Below are 22,014 nucleotides of genomic sequence, written 5' to 3'. Positions count from 1 at the left end.
CATTAATTTTATTAATTATGCTCGGTTCAACGACCAGTATTCTAATTAATATTTTTGGTGCGCTGCCAATAATCCATCAGATGAGCAACACATGATCATACGATCAAATATTCAACAATTCATCACATGAGAAACACTTGCTCAGATGATAAATATTTGCTCAAACCAAGGAATATTGGTTCAACAATCAATATTCAACGATCCATCGAATGAGAAATACTTGATCACTTCATCGTAAGAACTATACCTCTGTCCCATGACATGTTCAATTCATGAGTTTCGGAACATCATGTTCAACTCAGCAACTACATGGACTCATCGTTCCATCAAACCATGAAGTCATAAATTGACTAACATACCACGAGACGTCAATCGTGTCACTTTGGGGGGATATCACTTAGGGTTTTGGTCTGGCGCTCTACGGCACGTGTGTTCAAACATACGATGGAATGCGAGAAAGTCGTGCAATCAGTTGAAGGAATTCACGAGGTAGTGGGTGGAAAATCGACCAAGTCTCCACACGTTGAGAAACAGGTTTCAAACACGATCTCCACTTCCCCACTCCTTGATTCCATTAACTGTCACACTTCATAGGAGCATGGTGTCTAAAATTCCAGCAATATAAATAAGTCTCTGAATCATGATTGAATGATGGGGCATCAATAGTATCATCAATCTCACGTCTCATCGAAAACACGAGATCATCAACTCATCAATTGAGCAACTACTCTCAATTGAGCAATTTCAATCATTCAGAGCTTATCATATTCAGAATTCACACACCCACAATCTTTTATTACCATTGATTCCACACATTTTCCAGCTTCCCTCCAACAGATCAACCCATCCTCTCTTGTGACCAAATTTAATCTGGAACAGTCATTGTCTTGATTTAGGCCGGAGTACTACAGATTGATCTCTCGAATCTAAAGCACCCCCTTTGCAGCGGTGCATCTGTATGAGGTTTAACATTTCGCTCGGTTCGAGGAGTCTCCTCCGTACGGTCGTCTCCTCAATTCCTTAAAAACCAGCAAATCATTTTTCCCCATCCACAACAACAAGCCCCACATGCCTATCAAACAGGTGCAACAAGGTGACGTTTGGTCGAAGCATATACATGCATATTCGTCCAGGGTTACATGCACGGTTTTATATGGGAAGAGGAACATACAAGTTCTATTCTCGAAGGAGGAAACCGGTCCCACCAAGGTCGTGGTCACACCTGGCGTACTCACATGGACGATTTCCAACACGGCCGGCCAGAGTCTCTCCAGGTAAACTTCCTTTGTCTTTTATTTTTACGTTGTATAAGTCACCATCTCATGCCTACCCCACAATAGTGTAACCATTACGCGCTAGGCAGGGGACTTAATGTTGATGGTGTATTTTAGTTCAGGGCTAAAATTGTAAAACCAAATTTATGCGCTGACATCCTGCAAAGGATAAAGCCATTGATAAGTGATGAATATATCTTCACTTTACTAATTCACCTAAAATGGAGCATGTATCAACAATCCCAGTATTATGTGAATTAAATACACAAAATTCATCCAGGTTGGAGCATGTAGCAACAATCCCATATACCCTGTGAATTTATATCATTATTAATTAATGCGCGATTAGCCTTGTATTTCCTGTGATGTTCTCGCAGAACCCTCATTATTGGTGCGGCATGACGACTGAATGTTGCTCTCAACAGAGTGACACGAATCTCAAAGTATCGATAATGAGGCATGCACGAAATACCCGTACAAGCTACATCTCTCGGTGTGTTATACTAGCCCGATTGAGCATCTGGGCTGTCCATGTCAGTCTCAGAAACAATCACGACCACGCAAGTTGGCCGCATGATTTAACCAGGCTAGACGATCCTCAGCAGGAGCAGGTTACCACCTTAATGACCACCAGCGGGCCCGTTTTTTCCCTGGTCGGTCGAATACATACCACGCCTCCCAAACAACCACCGAATGCCAGCCTAAAGTAGGATGGTTTGGCTGGTGTGGAGAAGCTTGGAAAAGCTTGTACGCACAAGACTGCCAATATCGGTCTCAAAACAAATCGCGGCCGTCCAACTTCGTACGCATGGTTGGACGGCATAGATCGTCCCATGTCCGGTTGGACAAGCGTTGTCCTGCACACCGGCGGGCCCCCTTTTTACTTACTTGACCGACCTTCTCACGACCTAGACAGGGAGGAGAAAACGCTTGCTCGAAGTTCGGCCGGCATGATGCTTTAAGGGTCACAGGAAAGTCCACTAGTGTCTTAAATTGATGAGAACCATCCAACTTCACCGGCATGTTTGGATGGCTTAGATCAAGCTTAGGACCGTGGGACAAGTACACACATGCTCACCACCGGATCAATGTGCTTCCCACATGGTCCGCCTCCTCAAAGGAGGAGCATAGCTTGCCAAATTATTAGGTTGAAGTCGTGTACACACGACCGATCCAATACCCTAATTAGGGTTTGCGGCATGTTACATATGTCGCTAATTGATCACGAACGTCCATCTTCGCAAGCATGGATGGAGGGTGTAGATGTAGACTTAAACGGTCCCGAGCATGTCAACATGATCACCGTGGGCCCATTTACACGCATGACCGATCGACCAAGGACAATCATGAATGAACGTCTCGAAACGCGTGCCCGAAGTAGGCATGTCGCGCGTATTCCAACTCCTTTGCGGCAACGGATTTCTGCCGCAAACCGATCTCAACCACTCAACTTTGACGGAGAAATTGAGTGGCTTAGATCACATTTTCATGGGACAGTGAGGTACAAACGTGTACACCGGCAAGCCGTCTACACGCATGCCCGGTCGGTCCTGCCAAAAAAGTCTCCCATGCTTGGATTCGACCAAGCTGAAGAGTGATGCTTGCACACCTCTTCAAAACCCTAAAACTTCATCAACGGTCGCAGATGAGCGTCATATATCATCTCGTACGTCCAACTCTACCAGCTTGGTTAGGCAGCCCCAAGCTAGGAGTTAGTTGGCCAATAAGGTTTCGTGGTGATCACCATCCATCACTCTACCACATCATGTGATCGGCCAAGGGAGGGCTTGCCTACGCAGCCTCCAAACGATCACTTGAAGGTAGCTATGCGTGCAGCTGTTTTGAGACGCTTAATCCGCGGCTTACTCTGATAAGCTTTAAAACAGCGATGCTTTATGCATAAAATACACACGATATTTCATAAATATCGGTTTCCCACATAACTTAGTTATTTAAACTAGCACCTTATGCTACCTTCTGTGGGTCCCACGATCCACACAATCGAGACATCAAGCATGTCACAAACTGGGGGATACATACGGGTGTATTGTTCTGGCGGTTTACAGCGTGCAGCGTGCAATGCGCCATCACAAGAACGTATCAGGAAGACATGGACGGTTAGTAATGATGGGAGAAGTGGGAAAAGACTGATCGTGTGACACTAACACGACTCCATCACTCCACTTCCTCCACTTCCCACGAGAGATGAGGGTTAGGCTCAATGACTTGTATAAATAGGTTCTCCTCCCTATTTTCAAAAAACAGACAAGACAGAAACCAAGTGTTGATACAACGTATTCAAACACACAGATATTTTCTTACATTATTGCAAGCCAGTTCGGTATTCTGATACAAGTCAAAAACATCCAACACCTTCACGATCTCAACACCCTCTTCGCTTCCCTCCCTAAGATCAACCCCATCTCCTTCACTTTGTGACCGAAGCAAGTCTGGAACGGCCATTTCTTGGTTTAGGCCAGAATTGTACAGATTGATCTCTCAAATCAAAAGCACTCCCGTGCAGTGCATTTGTTTAGGGTTTAGATTCATTTCTCATCCATACACCCCAACTTACCAAAACCAGCAGAAATAGTTTTCACCGATAAACAACTAACCTACTACAAATTAACTTCGGACTGGACTGTAGTTGAACCCTAATAAATCTCACACTGATTCAAGGTACAGTTGCGCTCCTTACGTCTCCGATCCCAGCATGATACTGCGCACTTGATTCCTTTAGCTGATCTCACCCACAACTAAGAGTTGCTACGACCCAAATTCGAAGACTTGATAGACAAATCTGTCTCACACAGAAAAGTCTATAGGATTGAATAAATCTGTCTCCCACAAAAATATCCAAGAGTTTTTGTTCCGTCTTTTAATAAATCAAGGTGAACAGGAACCAATTGATAAACCAGACTTATATTCCCGAAGAACAACCTAGTATTATCAATCACCTCAAATAAACTTAATCGACTGGCGAAACAAGTTATTGTGGAATCACAAACGATGAGATGAAGTTTTTTTGTGATTACTTTTCTATCTTGCCTATCGGAGATATAAAATCTCGAGATAATTATTTCAATTGCACTCAACACGATAGAAACAGCAAGATCAGATCACGCAACAACAAAGATAATAGTTGGGTCTGGCTTCACAGTCCCAATGAAGTCTTCAAGTCGTTAACCTACAGGGTCTCGAGAAGAAACCTAAGGTTAAAGGAGAATCGACTCTAGTTATGAAACTAGTAACACACATGAGGTATGGGGATTAGTCTTCCCAGTTGCTATAGTTCTCCTTTATATAGTTTTCAAATCAGGGTTTGCAATCTAAGTTACCTTGGTAACAAAGCATTCAATATTCACTGTTAGATAAAAAACCTGATTCAACCAAGCTAATATCTTTCAACCGTTAGATCGAACTTAGATTGTTACACACAAATGAAATGTACCTTCATTTAGGTTTATGTAACCGTACCTAAACGTGTACACCAGGTTGGTTCACAAATAGTTAACCGAGGTTAGCCATATGATTACTCTCATATCAACCTTATTCATCTTAACCATAACTAGTTCAAATGACTCAACTGAAACTAGTTAAAGAGTTTTTCAATTGTATAGAAAACACAATCGAAACCACATCGGTTTGATTCACTTGAATCAATCATGAACATTATAGCCACGGTTTGCAAAGATTGCATTCCTTATGATTTAAATGTTTAAGTCTATGAACTGAAGGATTTGTCAAAGTAACCAGCTTAAGTAAGCGTACGGGTATGCGTACTGAAGTAACCGCATTTGAGTTTGTTAAGTTTCCAAACTCAGCAGAAATTTTCGGTTCAAAAACTTCCGCCAATATGCATACGGGTACGCATACTTAAGGTGACTAGTTTAGGAGTTTGTAATTCCCAAACCCAGCAGATATTTTCGGATTGAAAACTTCCGCCAGTATGCGTATGGGTACACATACTCATCTTGTCTCCTTCACCAATTTCGTATACACATATACGCATACTCTTGGCTCACGGTTTATGGATTTATACACTAATGTGCGAACACACTATATATGCTTATATCCAAAGATGGTTACATCCTCCACTCTTTATTTCAATCATTAAAACATTCTTCTATAATGACAATAGCCATTTTCACATACTATTAGCATCAAAGCAATTTTCAAGATATTGAAATAATCATTATCGAAACATTCCAAGCCTTCATTAAATGATTGTATCACACAAACCATGTAAGATCTTACTCGGAAATTTTCTCATGATATAAGATGAACTTGGTTGAAGCGAAAGCTTACCAACACATATTTCGAGAAATATGTAAACGAGATATACTCAGCTCGAAATCTCAAATGTGTATAGAGAAAACTATATCTTAACACGACTTATGTCTCAATATAGGAGATAGTAGAAATAGACTTTCCAAGTGATAGATGAGTTCAAGTCTCCACATACCTTTTGTCAAAGAAGTTCCACAAGCTCCCCTTAGTAGTTCTTCGTCTTCAAGAGATGGACGCCGAGAGATCTAAGCTCAACTACACTATCTATATCCTAGTTCGAGACATCTATAAATAGGCTAGAAATCAAGACTTATAGTTTTGATCACTAACATTGACAAACATGCTTGAGATAGAAACGCATGCAAGTTCGACCGAGCAATGCTCTAACACAAGGGGTATTTCTCAAAGAAAAAAAACTTGACATTTTTTACCGACAATCAAACTAATAGCCAAGTAAAAATTTAATGTAACTTTGTTTAAGTATCACACGACAAATCATGAGTGCAAACTTGTGCCCCCTTCTAATACTGAGGTGCAACTAGGAGGGGATTATTTAGGAAAAAGTTTGATAACGATTTTATTTTTCTTATTTTACTTATATTATATTGTATGTTACATTTAAAATACAAATCCCTAAACTATTTTAAATTCAGATTTCTATTTCATTTGATTACTTTCTTCGGTAAGACATTCATGATCCATCCTTTTCTATCATTTTCACTTCAAAAGAGATACATAATGTCATCATACATGATCACCGTCATCTAATAAATAAACGAAATAAACATTAATCATTTTCTTTTTGTTATTGTTTATAAGAACTAGCTGGCAAAAAACAGTTGTTTGAAAAAATGGTTTTCAGATAAGCTCCGATAATCATTCTTTTCTCCTATAAACTAAATGATTCTTTGTTTTATAAACTCAGTTATCATTATTTTTCTATTAATTTGGTTGGAAGATAATTAAATTATGGGATAATCCAATTCTTAGAATTGAATACAAATCCCAAAAAAATCAACGTTTTGGTTGACGTATTTCTAATTTTGTTTTCACCCATTTATCCAATTGCGTTATTAGACCGGTGCAATGAAAATCTATTACTCCCTCTGTTTTTTATCAGTTGTCCGCTTTGAGTCAAAATATTAAGGAGACCAGAGGAAATGTGATGACTAACCGTATTAAATGCTAGATGTTACTAAAATTGAAACTAACATGTATAATATATAAAAAAAAATATGTATCGAGTAATTTTATTATTTTAGGAACTGATTAAAACAAAATAAAAACAAATATCTTGGTTATATTATGGATTTAATATTTGATCAAATTATAAGATCACATAATGTAGGATGTTGAATTGTCGGTCAGTGTTGTTCTCTTTTTTCCATAGATGAACATGAGATCGTAAATATCATGGAATACAAAATAATCCTAGAGGATTAAATTTTTCCCCACGAAGCAAAATATACAATGTGAGCGGATTTTTCTCTTGTATCGTAATCTTAAATTAGTACTATGACCCCAGAGTCTTCTTAGATATGCATTATTAAGAAATTTATACGATTTATCAATATTAGTACTGCGGTGAAAGTTTTCCATTTTTTCCATGACCCAAAATATACACGATTTATCAATATTAGTACTGCGGTGAAAATTTAATCCAAACGATGCCAGTGTTACCCAAAATATATATAAGATGCCGAAAAAGTGATTTGAACATGTGTCAAACTCATATACATTAATGTTCCAATATTTTCCTTTGAGACTCAAGGAAAGATCCTAAAACCGATTTTCAATATCTTTAGTAAAGTATATGAAAGTATGATAGATAATATTAGTTGTCAACTCTGAGTAATATCGGTTTATGAGTTCGAATACAATTGATATTTGTCAGATTCATAAATAGTATTATTTGCATATCTTTAGGAATTTTCATATTTATACCTTATTTTGCCAAACAAGCCTTGGTCATAACACTGTAGATGGTGAAGCTTGTATCATTACAAACTCATCCATTGCACACACTATTTGATTAATTGTGAGGGAAGCTAACTCTTTCATAGAGGAGGGTAATCTAATTAGGTAACATCTTTGCGTTTCCTTCGTTTAAAGTTTTATTTGGGATCAAGAACTTTTAGCAGTACCGTTGACGCGAAAAAAATTGTATTGTTATTTTAGCTTTCGATTAATTGATTTGATTGACTAACGGTATAGTTATCCTTAATAAATCGAACTTGTTATTATGTGGTCATTCTCTTCTGATATAAGGCCATTCAAGTTTGTTTGAGGATTGACTATTACAGTTCTAGTGATTCAATATTTGTAAATAGAACGTTTGATTAATCAACGTTAACAGATGTAGATGGTGGATTTTCGACAAAGGGTAGAATTGTAAAACTATACTCCAGATTCGGCAACCGGATGAGTATTGAGGCTCATGTCTCTCATCAAAGCATGAAAGATCATGCCATAAAATCTCTGACTGAGAAGGCCGTCTCTCAGAGTACATGTAGATGTGTAGTTTCTCAGCTGAAGCCACGACACATCTCATGAATACTGAGCAATTTCAGTAATTACTTCGGATCCGGCAATCAGATGAGTATCGAGACTCATGTATCTATGCATGAAAGCTCATGCCACCTCTGATGGAGAAAGTCTCTCATGGAAGATGAAGATGTGTAGTCTTTTAGGTGAGGCCACGGCACATCTCATACTGTATAGAATCGAAAGATTGGGCGGCTCCTAGACAGCATGTCTGCTAGTATAGAGCGACAACGTCTTCGGGATGTAACCAGGTTTTCCCCGACTATGCAAGAGGAATATGACACTCCAGCAAGTTCATATTGCTCAACCCTCAGATAATTAATGCTCCTAGACAGGAAGCCCTTCTAGTATAGAGCCAACAATTAATTAGCTTAAATCGTCTGAATATCCAGCAATATTCTACGAGCCATCGTATGAATATCCAGCAATATTCTACGAGTCGTCAATTAATCGCCTGAATATCCAACAATACTCTACGATTCCTCGTTATATTTCGTTACTTCAATCTGTGGTTCTTCCCAGCAGAATTCCACAGGTTAGTAATAAATATTCAACGAAACATGCATCTGAGCATCGAATAAGCCCTGACAAAAATGGTGCAAGTGTAATTAGAAGATAATGCACAGACCAGCATTTTGAATGCACGAACGAGCATTTCAAAAATACGAACGAACGAGGAACCTATGCAAAATAGGAAGGGAAAATAATAATAAAAAAATATTAAACAAAAGCGCCAGGGGACTAGGCTCACCAGCCGTCCAGTCATGCCGTGACTAGTCCCGCGCCCAATTTTATATTTTATCATATTTTTACTATTTTCACGATCTCAAGAAAATCCTCTTGTTCGAGCAAATTTTCTTTATTTCAAAGAAATTATCTAAATCACATGATTTTATCAAAATTAATAAAATTAGGGAAAGGTGTCGCGGGACCGAGCACCAGCCGGCCATGTCTTGGCCGTGGCCGGTCCCACATCTCACGTCCCATTATTTTATTATTTCTTCTTAAATTATGAAAATTCCTTGATTTTATGAATTTTCCCTAAAATCATGAAAATTACCTAATTTCATGTATTTTTATCTAAATCACATGATTTTATCAAAAATAATAAAATTAGGGAAAGGTGTCGCGGGACCGCCGGATGACCTGTCATGCCTTGGCCGTGGCCGGTCCCACACCTCACGTCCCATTATTTTATTATTCCTTCTCAAATTATGAAAATTCCTTGATTTTATGAATTTTCCCCTAATTTCATGTATTTTCTCTAAAATCATGGAAAATATTAAAAATTAGGAAAACTTGTGGGACCGGGCTCTAGTCGGCCGGCCATATCCTAGCCGGTCCCACACACTCATTATTTTATTATTATTTGGTGTTTTGTTTCATGATTTCATGAAAACTCTCTGATTTCAACAAAATATCTTTATTTTCAACAAATCCCTTTGATTTTATGAAAATTATCTAAAATCATCAAAATTACATAAAATTGGGAAGAGTGCCTTGGGACCCGCGCCCATTGGCCGGCCGACCATGCCACGGCCATCGCCGGTCCCACACTCCCATTCCATATTTTATATTTTAATTTATGTCTCTCATCTCATGGAAGTTCCCTAATTTTGCCAAACTCTCCAGTTTCATAGAATTTCCCTTAAATCAGAGAAAAATACATAAAATTGGGAAAAGCATGTGGGACCGCGTGTCAGCCGGCCGGCCATGCCCTAGCCGTGGCCGGTCCCACACCTTGTAATTCATTTTTTTATTTATTATTTTCATCATCTCATGTATTTTTGCCGATTTCAGCAAAACCATGGATTTTGCATATTTTCTCCAAATGTTGCTCAAACGTGCACCAGAAAATATCAAAATTCTCAGGACTGAAGCGTGAACATTATGGTGACATGGGAACATCCCCTTGACCTACCAAGGGTGACCCTGAGGCTTGCAAACAGCTGGTCCAGCGTGCTTTAATGATTTTAAACTAATTTGCTCAGCTGCTCATATTAGGTTCAAACTCTTTCCAAACAATTGGAAGTTTGCTCAAATGACCATCTACTGGTCCCACGACCATCAAGAGCCGGTCCCATGACCTCTTGGCCGGTCCCTCATATTTTCCATAAAACCAGGTTTTATGATTTGTCGCTCACACGAGCATTATTTCAGTAAATGATTAAACCAACATTTAATCATTGTTTCACCAACTGGTCCTCAAGAGACTTTGGTATTTTTTGCTCATTCGAGCATCTGGGCGTTATATGGTGAACCCTTCATCCCTTGTAGCCGGTCCCGTGTTGATTTGCAATAAATCATCATTTCGGTAAAATTAGGGTTTTGAATCCAGAGCTCTGCAGAAACGTGATTCTGTGCAGATTTGAACACTCTGATAATTTTATGTTGATTCCATGATTGATATTCATATTTATTTTGCTTGACCCAGCAGTCAGTAACTTAAATTAATATTATATTTGGTTCAGCTACCAATAATTCATCAAAAGAATAATATTTGCTCGAACTAGCAATATTCGCTCGAACCGGAAATATTTATTCAATTAGCAATATTCGCTCAGATTAGCAATATTTTCTCAAATCAAAGAATATTGGTTCAACTACCAATATTCAACAATTTAGCAACACAATTTTGCTCGTATTAGGTTATAATGATACCTCGTCTCAGCAGACACATTAAATTCATGAGTTTCGAAATATTTGCTAATCATGTTCAACTCAACGCTACATGGACTCATCGTCCCATAAAGTCAGAAACTGACTCCAAAATCACGAGATTTCAATCGTGTCACATGGGGGGATATTAACTAGGGTTTTGGTCTGGCGGTCTACGACACATGTGTTCACCCACGATGAGAATGTGAGCAAGTCGTGCAATCAGTTGGAAGAGTCAGCAAAGTAGTGGGTGGAAAGTTAACCAAGTCTCCGCACGATGAGTAATTGGTTTTAACATGTTTTCCCCATTTCCCATTCTCTGATCTCAGCAACTGTCACACTTCATGGGATCATGGTGTTTTCAACTCCGGCATTATAAAATGTCCCTGAATCCTGATTGAAAAGACAAAAGTTTTCGAACACTCGAACAACATTCGCCAAGATGAGCAATTTCTCATCAAAGTTCATACAGACAATCTTTCGTCTACACGAACTCACAGAAATTACTCTCAATTGAGCAAAATTCAATCATTCAGAGTATTTTCACGCTGAATTCACAACACACCTAAAATCTCAGATCACCATTGATCTTACGTATTTCTCAGCTTCCCTCCTACAGATCAACCCATCCTCTCTTGTGACCGAATTGACTCTGGAACGACCATTGTTCTTGGTTTAGGCCGGGGTCTTACATATTGATCTCTCGAACTTAAAGAACTCCCTTCTTGCAGTGCATCTGTGTAAGGTTCAACATTTCGCTCGGTTCAAGGAGTCTCCACACGGTTGACTCTTCAATTCCGTAAAAGCCAGCAAATCGTTTTTCCCCACTCACAGATTGGTGACCATAGTGGGAGATTAATCTCTCGGTTGCAATCTCACGATTTCACAAGATGGCTGGTCTTAGGTCTGGGTTAGTTACAGGTTCCAACACAAAAGACGCTAGTACTAGCAACAACAACAATGACAATCAGAATATCCCGGAAACGATTCCGGCCTCCAACAATGACGGTGATGACATTACTCCTCCTCACGCTGAAGGTCATCCCCTGTTCGGTCAACACCCTGAAGAAGTCAGAGAAAATCCACCACCTACCATTGCTGATCTTATCAAAGTGCAGGAGACTCTCGCAAAGAATCAGACGGACATGGCTGCTACGCAGAAGGAGCTGTGTAATTATCTCAAAACTCTTACTGATAAGATGACAGAGAAGACTCAAGAAAATGGAAAAGAGAAGGAGAAATCCTCAGATGTTGCTGATCCTGAATTAATCCCAATCCATATAGTGTATGATGATGAAACTGGCAAAGCTGCAGATTCATCAGCAAAGGAACCATCAAATTTTATTACTCGGGAAGACGTGGAGCGCCTTCTGGAGAACCGTGGAAAAGACAAGACATCACATGTCCATCGTCACCAACCTCCTTATCCTGCCGCTACGCATAGGATTCCCCTTCCAAAAGGTTACATTTCTCCAACTTTCACTCTGTATGACGGAACTGGCAATGCTCGAGAACATGTCTCTCGTTTTATCGAAGCCTTGGGAGAGCATGAACATAACCATGTTGTTCGTCTCAAAGAGTTTTCAAAATCCTTGAAAGGCAGAGCATACACCTGGTACAACAACATCGCACCGGGGACTATCAACAATTGGGGAGAAATGATCAACGCCTTCTACAGGAAGTACTTTTTCGTGTCAGAGCAAGTCACTCTCTCTGATCTTGGAAGAATGTTCCAGAGGGTCAGTGAGAATCCCAATGATTACGTGAAAATATTCAGAGTCTGTGCCCTGGACTGTCATGACCCAAATGTCACAGAGCAGCAGCTGGTAGATTTGTGTATCAACGGCATGCTCCCAGTCCACAGAGCTCTACTGGAGAATCTTCGATTCCAGACTTTCTCAGAACTCCACGAAGCCGCGAAGAGATCAGAAACCACTACACCTGCTCTGTTAGAAAGAGCAAAGTCCTGAGGAATCACATGACACTCGAGGAAGCAGGCGCCTGATCAACAAGCAGTATAACCTGCAGTCCTCTACAAACGTTGTTGCAGAAGGGAGCAAGCGCAAGGCTGAATCCCCGAACAAGCATGTTGTAGCTCCTCCAAAGACGCAAAAGAAGGAAAAACCAGAGACACAGGCTCCTTGCCAACCCACAGATGCTCCTGATGATGCACCTGATTTTTCTCTCCCCATTGGAGAAGTGCTCGAACTAATAGACGCCTGGATCCAAGATGGTGCAATCAAATTTCCATACGTCAAGAGAGACCCAACTGAGGAAGACATGGAAAATCCTCGTTACTTCCGATTCCACAGGTTCTTCAATCACCCCACAAGTAGCTGCAAAGTTTTGAAACACATATTCAGAGTAAATGTTGAGTCAGGAGAACTTAACCTTGGAGCCGAAGGAGTACACAGAGATCCTCTTCCTGTCAGGACTTTCTCTATTTCTGAAGCACCAGTCAAGGAAGCAGTTCAGTCATTAATAAAGCATGTTTGCGAAGTACTCTATCTATCAAAAGCACAAAGAGGAGACATGTTCACAGCTTTGAACCACACAGTGTTTGGGAAACGCCTACTGATTCCAGAAGTACCTCCTGAACCATCAGCCACCGATAAAGAAATGTATGACTGGGGACTTCTCACCACTGTGCATATTAAAGGAAATGAATTCAAGAGCATTTGTTGATGTCGGCACCGCCGTCAACATCATCCCTTTGAAAACTCTCAGAGTTGCTGGCATTACTCGACAAGAGGCTACTCATGCTCCCATAGCAATCAGAGACCACGAAGGAATCTCCAGAGATGCATACGGCTTCATCATTCTCAAAGTCACGGAGAATTTGGTCTGCACTGAGACCAAGTTTTACATAATTCGAGAAGATCCTGGATATGACATGATCCTTGGAAGAACTTGGATTCATGCTGGAATGGTAACTTCAAAGCTTTCAACACACTATGTCGCTGACAAAGACTCAAAGTTAGAAGAAGAAGTAGAGGACGCCCCACCGTTTGAGCATCTGGAGGAAGTGAAAAACTTGATGAGACTTACGAAAGAACCCGAGGAAAATCCACATACCTTTGTCAAGAGGTTTCGAGCTCAGGCAAGTCTTATTCCTCTTCATGCTCCAATATTACCAATGTTCAAATATGATACTTTGATTCATGGACTTCTCCCTACAAACGATTTAGCAATTACCAAAAGTTATGAATGGATAACTTCACCTCGCCAATATTATACCCAATGGTTGTGTTTAGAGCTTCTCCAAGTCGGTCATTCTATCAAGAGGTTTATTGTTGAGGACCTGGCTAAGCACGACAGACAGTATGCTGGGTACTTTCCTCTACATGAATGTCCATACGTGCCACAACCATGGAATCAGCAAAAGATATTCAAGGCGCGAACTACTAAACCAAACAAATTCAAGTAAGGGGATTTGGTTTTCAAGGCTAAACGAGATCTCCACTCTGCAAGGAGCTCCAATTGGGAAGGACCATTTATGGTTGCTAAGTCCATAACTGGAGGATACTACAAATTGGTCAACGCAGATGGTAGAACCCTGCCAGTAATTCACGAGAATTGGCTTAAGGCGTTTATCTGAAATTATTAGGCATTTGAGGTACTGGGCGTTTGAGCACTCATGACGTCTGGATTTGGCATTTAGGATTTTCTTTCATTGTATTTCAATCCTTCCAAAACGTTTGCAATACTTGCAATCAATATTTGAATTCAGCAATTTATCAGAAATTCAATTCACTTTACTTAAAGAAAATCTCTATCAAATCCAAAATCAAAGAAAATTCTCAGTCACAGACTCGACACCTATCAAAGAATCAAAACCCAAATAAAATCTCATATCTCTCACAGAGTTCAATGTTCTTGATATTATGGAAAGGAAACTAAAGAAAGCCATCAAAAAAAGATTTCTGCTTTTCTGCCTCCTCCAAGACTTTCAAGGTTGCCTTTTCCGCCTCCAACTTCCTGGTTAGTTTCGCAACTTCATTCATCTACTTCAACACGACATCACTGGTAGGGAAGGGAACATCACCCTTTAATGCTTTCCTGATAACTTCAAGTCTTTGACGGAGCCACTTCAGATTGAAGCCAAGATCTTCAGCATTCTTCAAGTTGTACTCCCAATCAAAGAGTACGTCTTGGGTAACAACATTTCTGGCTGTAATCCGGATATCATTTATAAGACACAAGATGACTTCTACTTGTCTCGTCAAGAAATAACTGCGTCCTAAATCCTTAGTAACAACAATGTGTCCATACATTTCCCACAGTTCTTTGTACATAGCAGCATATCCGATGGGAACGCTAAATCCTCCAACAAGCTGGTGATATGGGAGTAACTCACCAAATTGAGGATCAAAGGAAATTCCTGAAGTAGGATACTCGTGCACTATCATCTGGTTCTCAGCTACTGGAGCAGCATCGATAATCATAGAGACGATTTCAGAGGAAGTAGCTTCTGCTATTTCGGGTTCGGGTTCCACCGTCTGAGGCACAATTGGATTTTCTTCTACACCCACGGCATCAACGACCAGCACTTCATCATCTTGAGTCACAGATATGGAAGTATTGTCATCAACAACTCCTAGATTTCCTAAACCATCATTACTGGATTCATGATTCCCAACTTCGTTGTTAGGCACCTAATGCGAAGATTACATGGGATTAGAATGATTCAAGGGGATAAATCCAATACAATCATAAAATTAAGAGAGTAAGTGAACTAACATCATCTAAGTTCCTTATCATACATCTAAGATGTGTACAAGTAGCATCAAAGTCATGAAACACGTTTTCAAAGAAACTCAGCTGAAGAAATTTTACACTGCCCCGTGTCCAATGACGAACTGGGAGCAATTGGTGTGGAGTATAGAGTTGGGTTATATACCATTTTCTTCGTATGGAAGTCCTATACAGCATGTCAAAATTTCATGGAAATTAGGCGAACGAGCTAGGAGGTGTGATCAAAACATCGGGCAACATACAATCTGAAAAAGTTCTGAAAGTCTCCTGGAAGTTTAATATTTCGTCTTTTTCAGGCCCTAAATGTTCTCAAAACTTAAAAAGCTTCTATGCTAAAGCTTGGAAATTTTCCTGTCTTGAATATGCATATGCAGATCATGAAAATCCGACTCCATATGAAGATTTTACGGCGTTTTTGGTAAAAAAACTGGGTTCTGAATTTTCTGACGACGAAGTTCGACCAAGTTTTTCGTATATACACATGGATTCTCATTCATTCATTCACAAATCAGCACTTTCATACTTCTATGAAGAGGATGCAGGGTTTATACTCACTTTGGGGGTCTCCGAAGTACCCAAGGAATTATGATTGTTCGTATTAACGACAAGGGGATCATTACTTCTATTTGGCTCCGAATCTTTGGAAGTGCCTTCGTCTATCTTCTCAGAGGAAGATCGAACATCAGCACTTTCCACCTCCATGACGACATCCTCCTGGACATATTATCAAGTAGTTAGCATTTTCACATGAAACATTTATGTCTGATGGTAAATAAAATTACTCACGGCGACTTCTTCTTCAACGTTCAAATCAGAAGTCGTCTACCCAGCAGCAGAGAATCGAAGACCGTCAATACTAGACGGAGCAAAGTCTTGTGAACAAATAACAAATATTGGTTTTGAGATCCTGATAATGCGGATGGAAGAAGTCACGGCGGAAAAATATCAACAACTCACCAAAAAGGCGACTGGGGACTTTATGGTGTTGGGAAACAACTTGCAATTCTTGCTCCTGCCTTCTCCACCGTGAGCAATTTCCTCCGCCTCTTCAATTCGAGGTCTCACAGCAAGACCCTCCTGCAAAAGAAATTGATGTGATAATTAAAGACGATTATACGAGTTGTAAGAGGAATATGCAAAAGAATACATACCGGTGAACCTCCTGGAGATGTCTTTCGCTTGTCACCACCATAAATATTCCTTAGTCTGGGACGAGAGGCACTCATCTCAGAAGAAGGAGGATCTTTCACTAAAGGTTGGACGGATGTCACATAATCATTAAGACGCTCAAGCTGCTGATCCCAGAATTCCATGTAGCCTGGAGTCACATACGTAGTTCGATCAGCACAAGGGAACCAATAAGAGCTCCCTTCATCACGTGTGTGGTCTATGCAAGTCTTAAGTTGTTCCACTGATGGTCTTCTCCTTCTGAAGGTTGGAACACATTGGTCCATACCCATCTGACGGGCGGCTCTGTCAATGTTATATTCCTCCACCGAAAAATCTCCATACGTTGCTGATATTAGATGACCGGGAGTGCAACTCGGCATGAAAGATATTTCGCCATCAATCAAATCAGCACCAAATTTAAAATACTTACTTTCTCCAGCATTGAAAGTCGTCAATTGAGAAACGTGAGGAGGAACCACCACCCAAGGACGGAAGTTGAACTCAGACTCGTCATCTAATACGTCAATGAAGCGTGTCTTGGACTGAATTTGCTTCGTAGACCAGCGCATAGTCCTAGCGTTGTCTTTCTCATGGAAGATACGTCGAGCAACAGCAGAGTTCAGACTTTGTAAGACACTACGGGGAATGGGTGCATAGTTTCCGAAACACTCCCACATCATAGCTTGGAGAAACATCGTGTTGGCATAGCATTCAATCTTCATGAAGTCGTTCGAAACAGTGGAGTCTACGACTAAAGAATCCAGGTTAGAATATAAAGAGCCCAAGAATAAGCTACCTAGCAGAAGTTGTTCACCTTGAGACAGCTTAATAGCGAAAGGAATTACAAATGGCTTCAACAAGGTACCAACATCTTCAAACACATCCCTAGACATCCATAAGCACAAGAAAGCAGCAATACACAACATACCGTCGGGTTCATCAAGAGGGACGTCTCGTGGCCACAAATGTGTCAACCAATGAGCGTAACAACCTTTACCAAAAACCTTGTTGATTCTCTCCATCTCAGTTGTTAATGTTTTAGAAACTGCTTTCTCTTCCGCTGTCCAAAGTTCTTCAGGAAAGTTACCTGTAATTGGAAGATGCAATAAAGCAACTACATATTCCAAGGTAATAGTGAACTCTCCCCAGCTACATACAAACGTGTGAGTTGGGATGCACCAGCGAGCAAGAAGAGCTACAATACCTCGTGCGTCATGAAAGATATAGAAATCTCCAGATGTTTGAACGGCCCTGGTAATTTTTGCTCTATCCGGCATAACTCTAACACGAGGAAATCCTAGCATGTGTCTAGTCCATCCCGAGAACTTCTCTAAGGGACATCGAGAAAGCTTGAATTCAATCATTGAAGCCTGGAATAGTCCTCGTTCAAGACAGAACCGAATGGAAGCACAAGGAGTCACCAATTTATTTTGAGTGACCGTTCTGGGATTGATCAGAAGGCGATATACCGGGGACTTGAGACGATTTTCGGGCTCCGGAACTTCAAAGAACGTGTCATCTATGTTTGGGACATTCTTGATTCCAGGTGTTTCGTCTTCCTCACCAACGGAAGTCTCATCCGTGCATGTTTCCTCTATGGAGATATCATCATCTGCACACCTTTCATCTCTGGAAGCATCATTGGCTGGAGAATCAGACATCCTCGCAAAGCTGCTATGAAATCCACACAATGTTTCAGTCATCCGAGAATTCAATAAGATGATGGAATCATGCAAATTAAAACGTCGGTGTCTACAAATGGTAAATATTGAACTCTTACCTCTTTCAATTTGACTAACAATAGTGATTGCAATACAAGAGTTAACACACGAAATTAGTTCGTTCCTTGAAACCTGCAGTAACGAACAAAACTTTATTATTCTTCAAAATTGATTTTCTCATAAAATCATATACATAATTTTCATAACGTGAACATTCACACAACTGAACTATGAAATTTACAATAAGACGTGACTTCATCATAAATAAGTTGTCTAGTTTGAAGGTTACTCAAAACCCATGTCTTGATTTTACAAATCAATAATTAATGCAATTTGTTCATATAAATTTTCAGAATTTATCTAATAAGAACAAATCCATGTGAATAAAATATGTCATCATGTTTCACATAAAATATGTCACGGATACATATATATTAAAAAAAATCTATTTTCCTTCGTATTAGCGTTTTCTTAAAAAACGAAGGTTTATGCTAGTTTTGTGAAAGCTCACACCTATTGTGATAAAATACTAATTCTCATGAAAGCTCATAAATAAAGTTTTATCACTGGACATAAAGTTACATACATAAAAATATATATGTCTATTTTCCTCGAATGAGCATTATCCTTTAAAACGGAGTTTATTTCGGTTTTGTGAAAGCTCACATCTATTAAAGTAAAATATTGGTTCACATGAAAGCTCATACACTAAGTTTTATCATTGGACCTAAGTCCACAAATATAAAGAAATCTCTCACAAATTAGGGATTTTTATTAGTTTTCAAAACTAACGATCGAACGAACATACATTTGATAAAACAAAGGTTTTTCTACAAAACTCACATCAACATATACACATGTATAGAATTTTGACATGGTGAAAGCATGAAAAACTTATGAAATCAGCAAACTCTGAAAAAAAATCGACTCACCTGACGGCGCCGGTCGGAAACTGGCCGGACGGTGATCGGACGGCGACGGCGGCGGCACCTCCGGCGGGAAAACTTCCTGTTCTCTGCTGCGACATGAACAAAGCGAGGAGGTGATGATGGTGGTCGGTCGTGAAAGAATAAAAAAAACAAAGGGATTAATTCCCTTTTATACCTAATTTTATTTCCAAAACCTAATTCCTTAAGGATTTCCTTTTTGGGCCCGGCCCATGAATCCTAAACCAACCAAGGTTCCACCATCGAATCAGCGGTTCTACATCAATTTATGTTCACTGGATGATGTTCTATTATGCCACATAGGTTTCCTCTCAAACCATGGCTTGCTCATTCAGTCAAAATCCGGTAATATCTTATCTTATGACCAAGTTCAATTACTTATTTTTGTCTGTACCTGGAAAATCACCATTCAATGCTGACTGGGGAACATGACTGTTCCTCACTAAGCAGAGGACTTAATATAGATGGTGGATTTTCGACAAATGATAGAATTGTAAAACTATACTCCATATTCGGCAACCGGATGAATATTGAGGCTCATGTCTCTCATCAAAGCATGAAAGCTCATGCCATAAAATATCTGACTGAGAAGGCCGTCTCTCAGAGTACATGTAGATGTGTAGTCTCTCAGCTGAGGCCACGACACATCTCATGAATACTGAGCAATTTCAGTAATTACTCCGGATTTGGCAATCGGATGAGTATCGAGACTCATGTATCTATGCATGAAATCTCATGCCACCTCTGATGGAGAAAGTATCTCAGGGAAGATGAAGATGTGTAGTCTTTCAGCTGAGGCCACGAAACATCTCATACTGTATAGAATCGAAAGATTGGGCAGCTCCTAGACAGCATGTCTATTTTCCCTAAAATCATGAAAATTACCTAATTTCATGTATTTTTATCTAAATCACATGATTTTATCAAAAATAATAAAATTAGAGAAAGGTGTCGCGGGACCGCCGGCCGGCCGGTCATTCCTTGGCCGTGGCCGGTCCCACACCTCACGTCCCATTATTTTATTATTCCTTCTCAAATTATGAAAATTCCTTGATTTTATGAATTTTCCCTAAAATTACCGAATTTCATGTATTTTCTCTAAAATCATGGAAAATATTAAAAATTAGGAAAACTTGTGGGACCGGGATCTAGCCGGTCGGCCATGTCCTAGTTGGTCCCACACGGCCATTATTTTATTATTATTTGGTGTTTTGTTTCATGATTTCATGAAAACTCCCTGATTTCAACAAAATATCTTGATTTTCAACAAATCCCTTTGATTTTATGAAAATTATCTGAAATTATCAAAATTACATAAAATTGGGAAGAGTGCCTTGGGACCCGCGCCCATTGACCGGTCTGTCATGCCACCTCCATTTCCGGTCCCACACTCCCATTCCCTATTTTATATTTTAATTTATGTCTCTCATCTCATGGAAGTTCCCTAATTTCGCCAAACTCTCCAGTTTCATGGAATTTCCCTTAAATCAGAGAAAAATACATAAAATCACATAATACTGGGAAAAGCATGTGGGACCGCGTGTCAGTCGGCCGGCCATTCCCTAGCCGTGGCCGGTCCCACAACTTGTAATTCCTTGTTTTATTTATTATTTTCATCATCTAATGTATTTTTGTCGATTTCAGCAAAACCATGGATTTTGCATATTTTCTCCAAATGTTGCTCAAACGTGCACCAGAAAATATCAAAATTCTCAGGACTGAAGCGTGAACATTATGGTGACATGGGCACATCCCCTTGACCGACCAAGGGTGACCCTCAGGCTTGCAAACAGCTGGTCCCGCATGCTTTAATGATTTTAACCTAATTTGCTCAGCTGCTCATATTAGGTTCAAACTCTTTCCAAACAATTGGAAGTTTGCTCAAATTGACATTAAACTGAATCCTGAGAAGTGTACCATTGGAGTTGCATCATGAAATTTTTTAGGCTACATTGTATCAAAGGAAGGAATACAGGTTGATCCATAAAAAGTGCAAGAAGTTCGTGACATGCCAACACCAGCAACAATAAAAGATGTACAAAAGTTGAACAAATGCGGCAATATGACATTAAACTGAATCCTGAGAAGTGTACCATTGGAGTTGCATCATGAAAATTTTTAGGCTACATTGTATCAAAGGAAGGAATACAGGTTGATCCATAAAAAGTGCAAGAAGTTCGTGACATGCCAACACCAGCAACAATAAAAGATGTACAAAAGTTGAATGGACTTTTAGCTTCGCTAGGGAGATTCATTTCGCGATCATCAGACAAATGCAAGTATTTTTTCGATATACTCAAGAAGGGTGCGAAATTCAAATGGACTGATGAATGCGAAAAAACTTTTCAAGGGATCAAAGAACATCTTATGAATACATCTATTCTACAAAAAGCAGAATCAGGGGAAGAGTTATTAATCTATCTTGCAACGACGTCGCATGCATTAAGTGACGTGTTATTGCGAATGGACGCAGGAGTGGAGAAACCCATCTATTACATTAGCAAAACTTTTAATACTACCGAAAAGAATTACTAAAAGATTGAGAAGCTAATCTTAGCATTAGTTTATGCATCATTTAAGATCCTCATATATTTTCAAGTACACAAAATAAAGGTATTAACAAAAGTACCAATTGAATCAGTGATGGAGAATTCA

This window comes from Papaver somniferum, chromosome 7 (assembly GCF_003573695.1).
Source record: "Papaver somniferum cultivar HN1 chromosome 7, ASM357369v1, whole genome shotgun sequence".
Classification (NCBI taxonomy): Eukaryota; Viridiplantae; Streptophyta; class Magnoliopsida; order Ranunculales; family Papaveraceae; genus Papaver; species Papaver somniferum.
The sequence above is the reverse complement of the archived record's forward strand: the minus strand, read 5'-3'. Positions refer to the sequence as shown.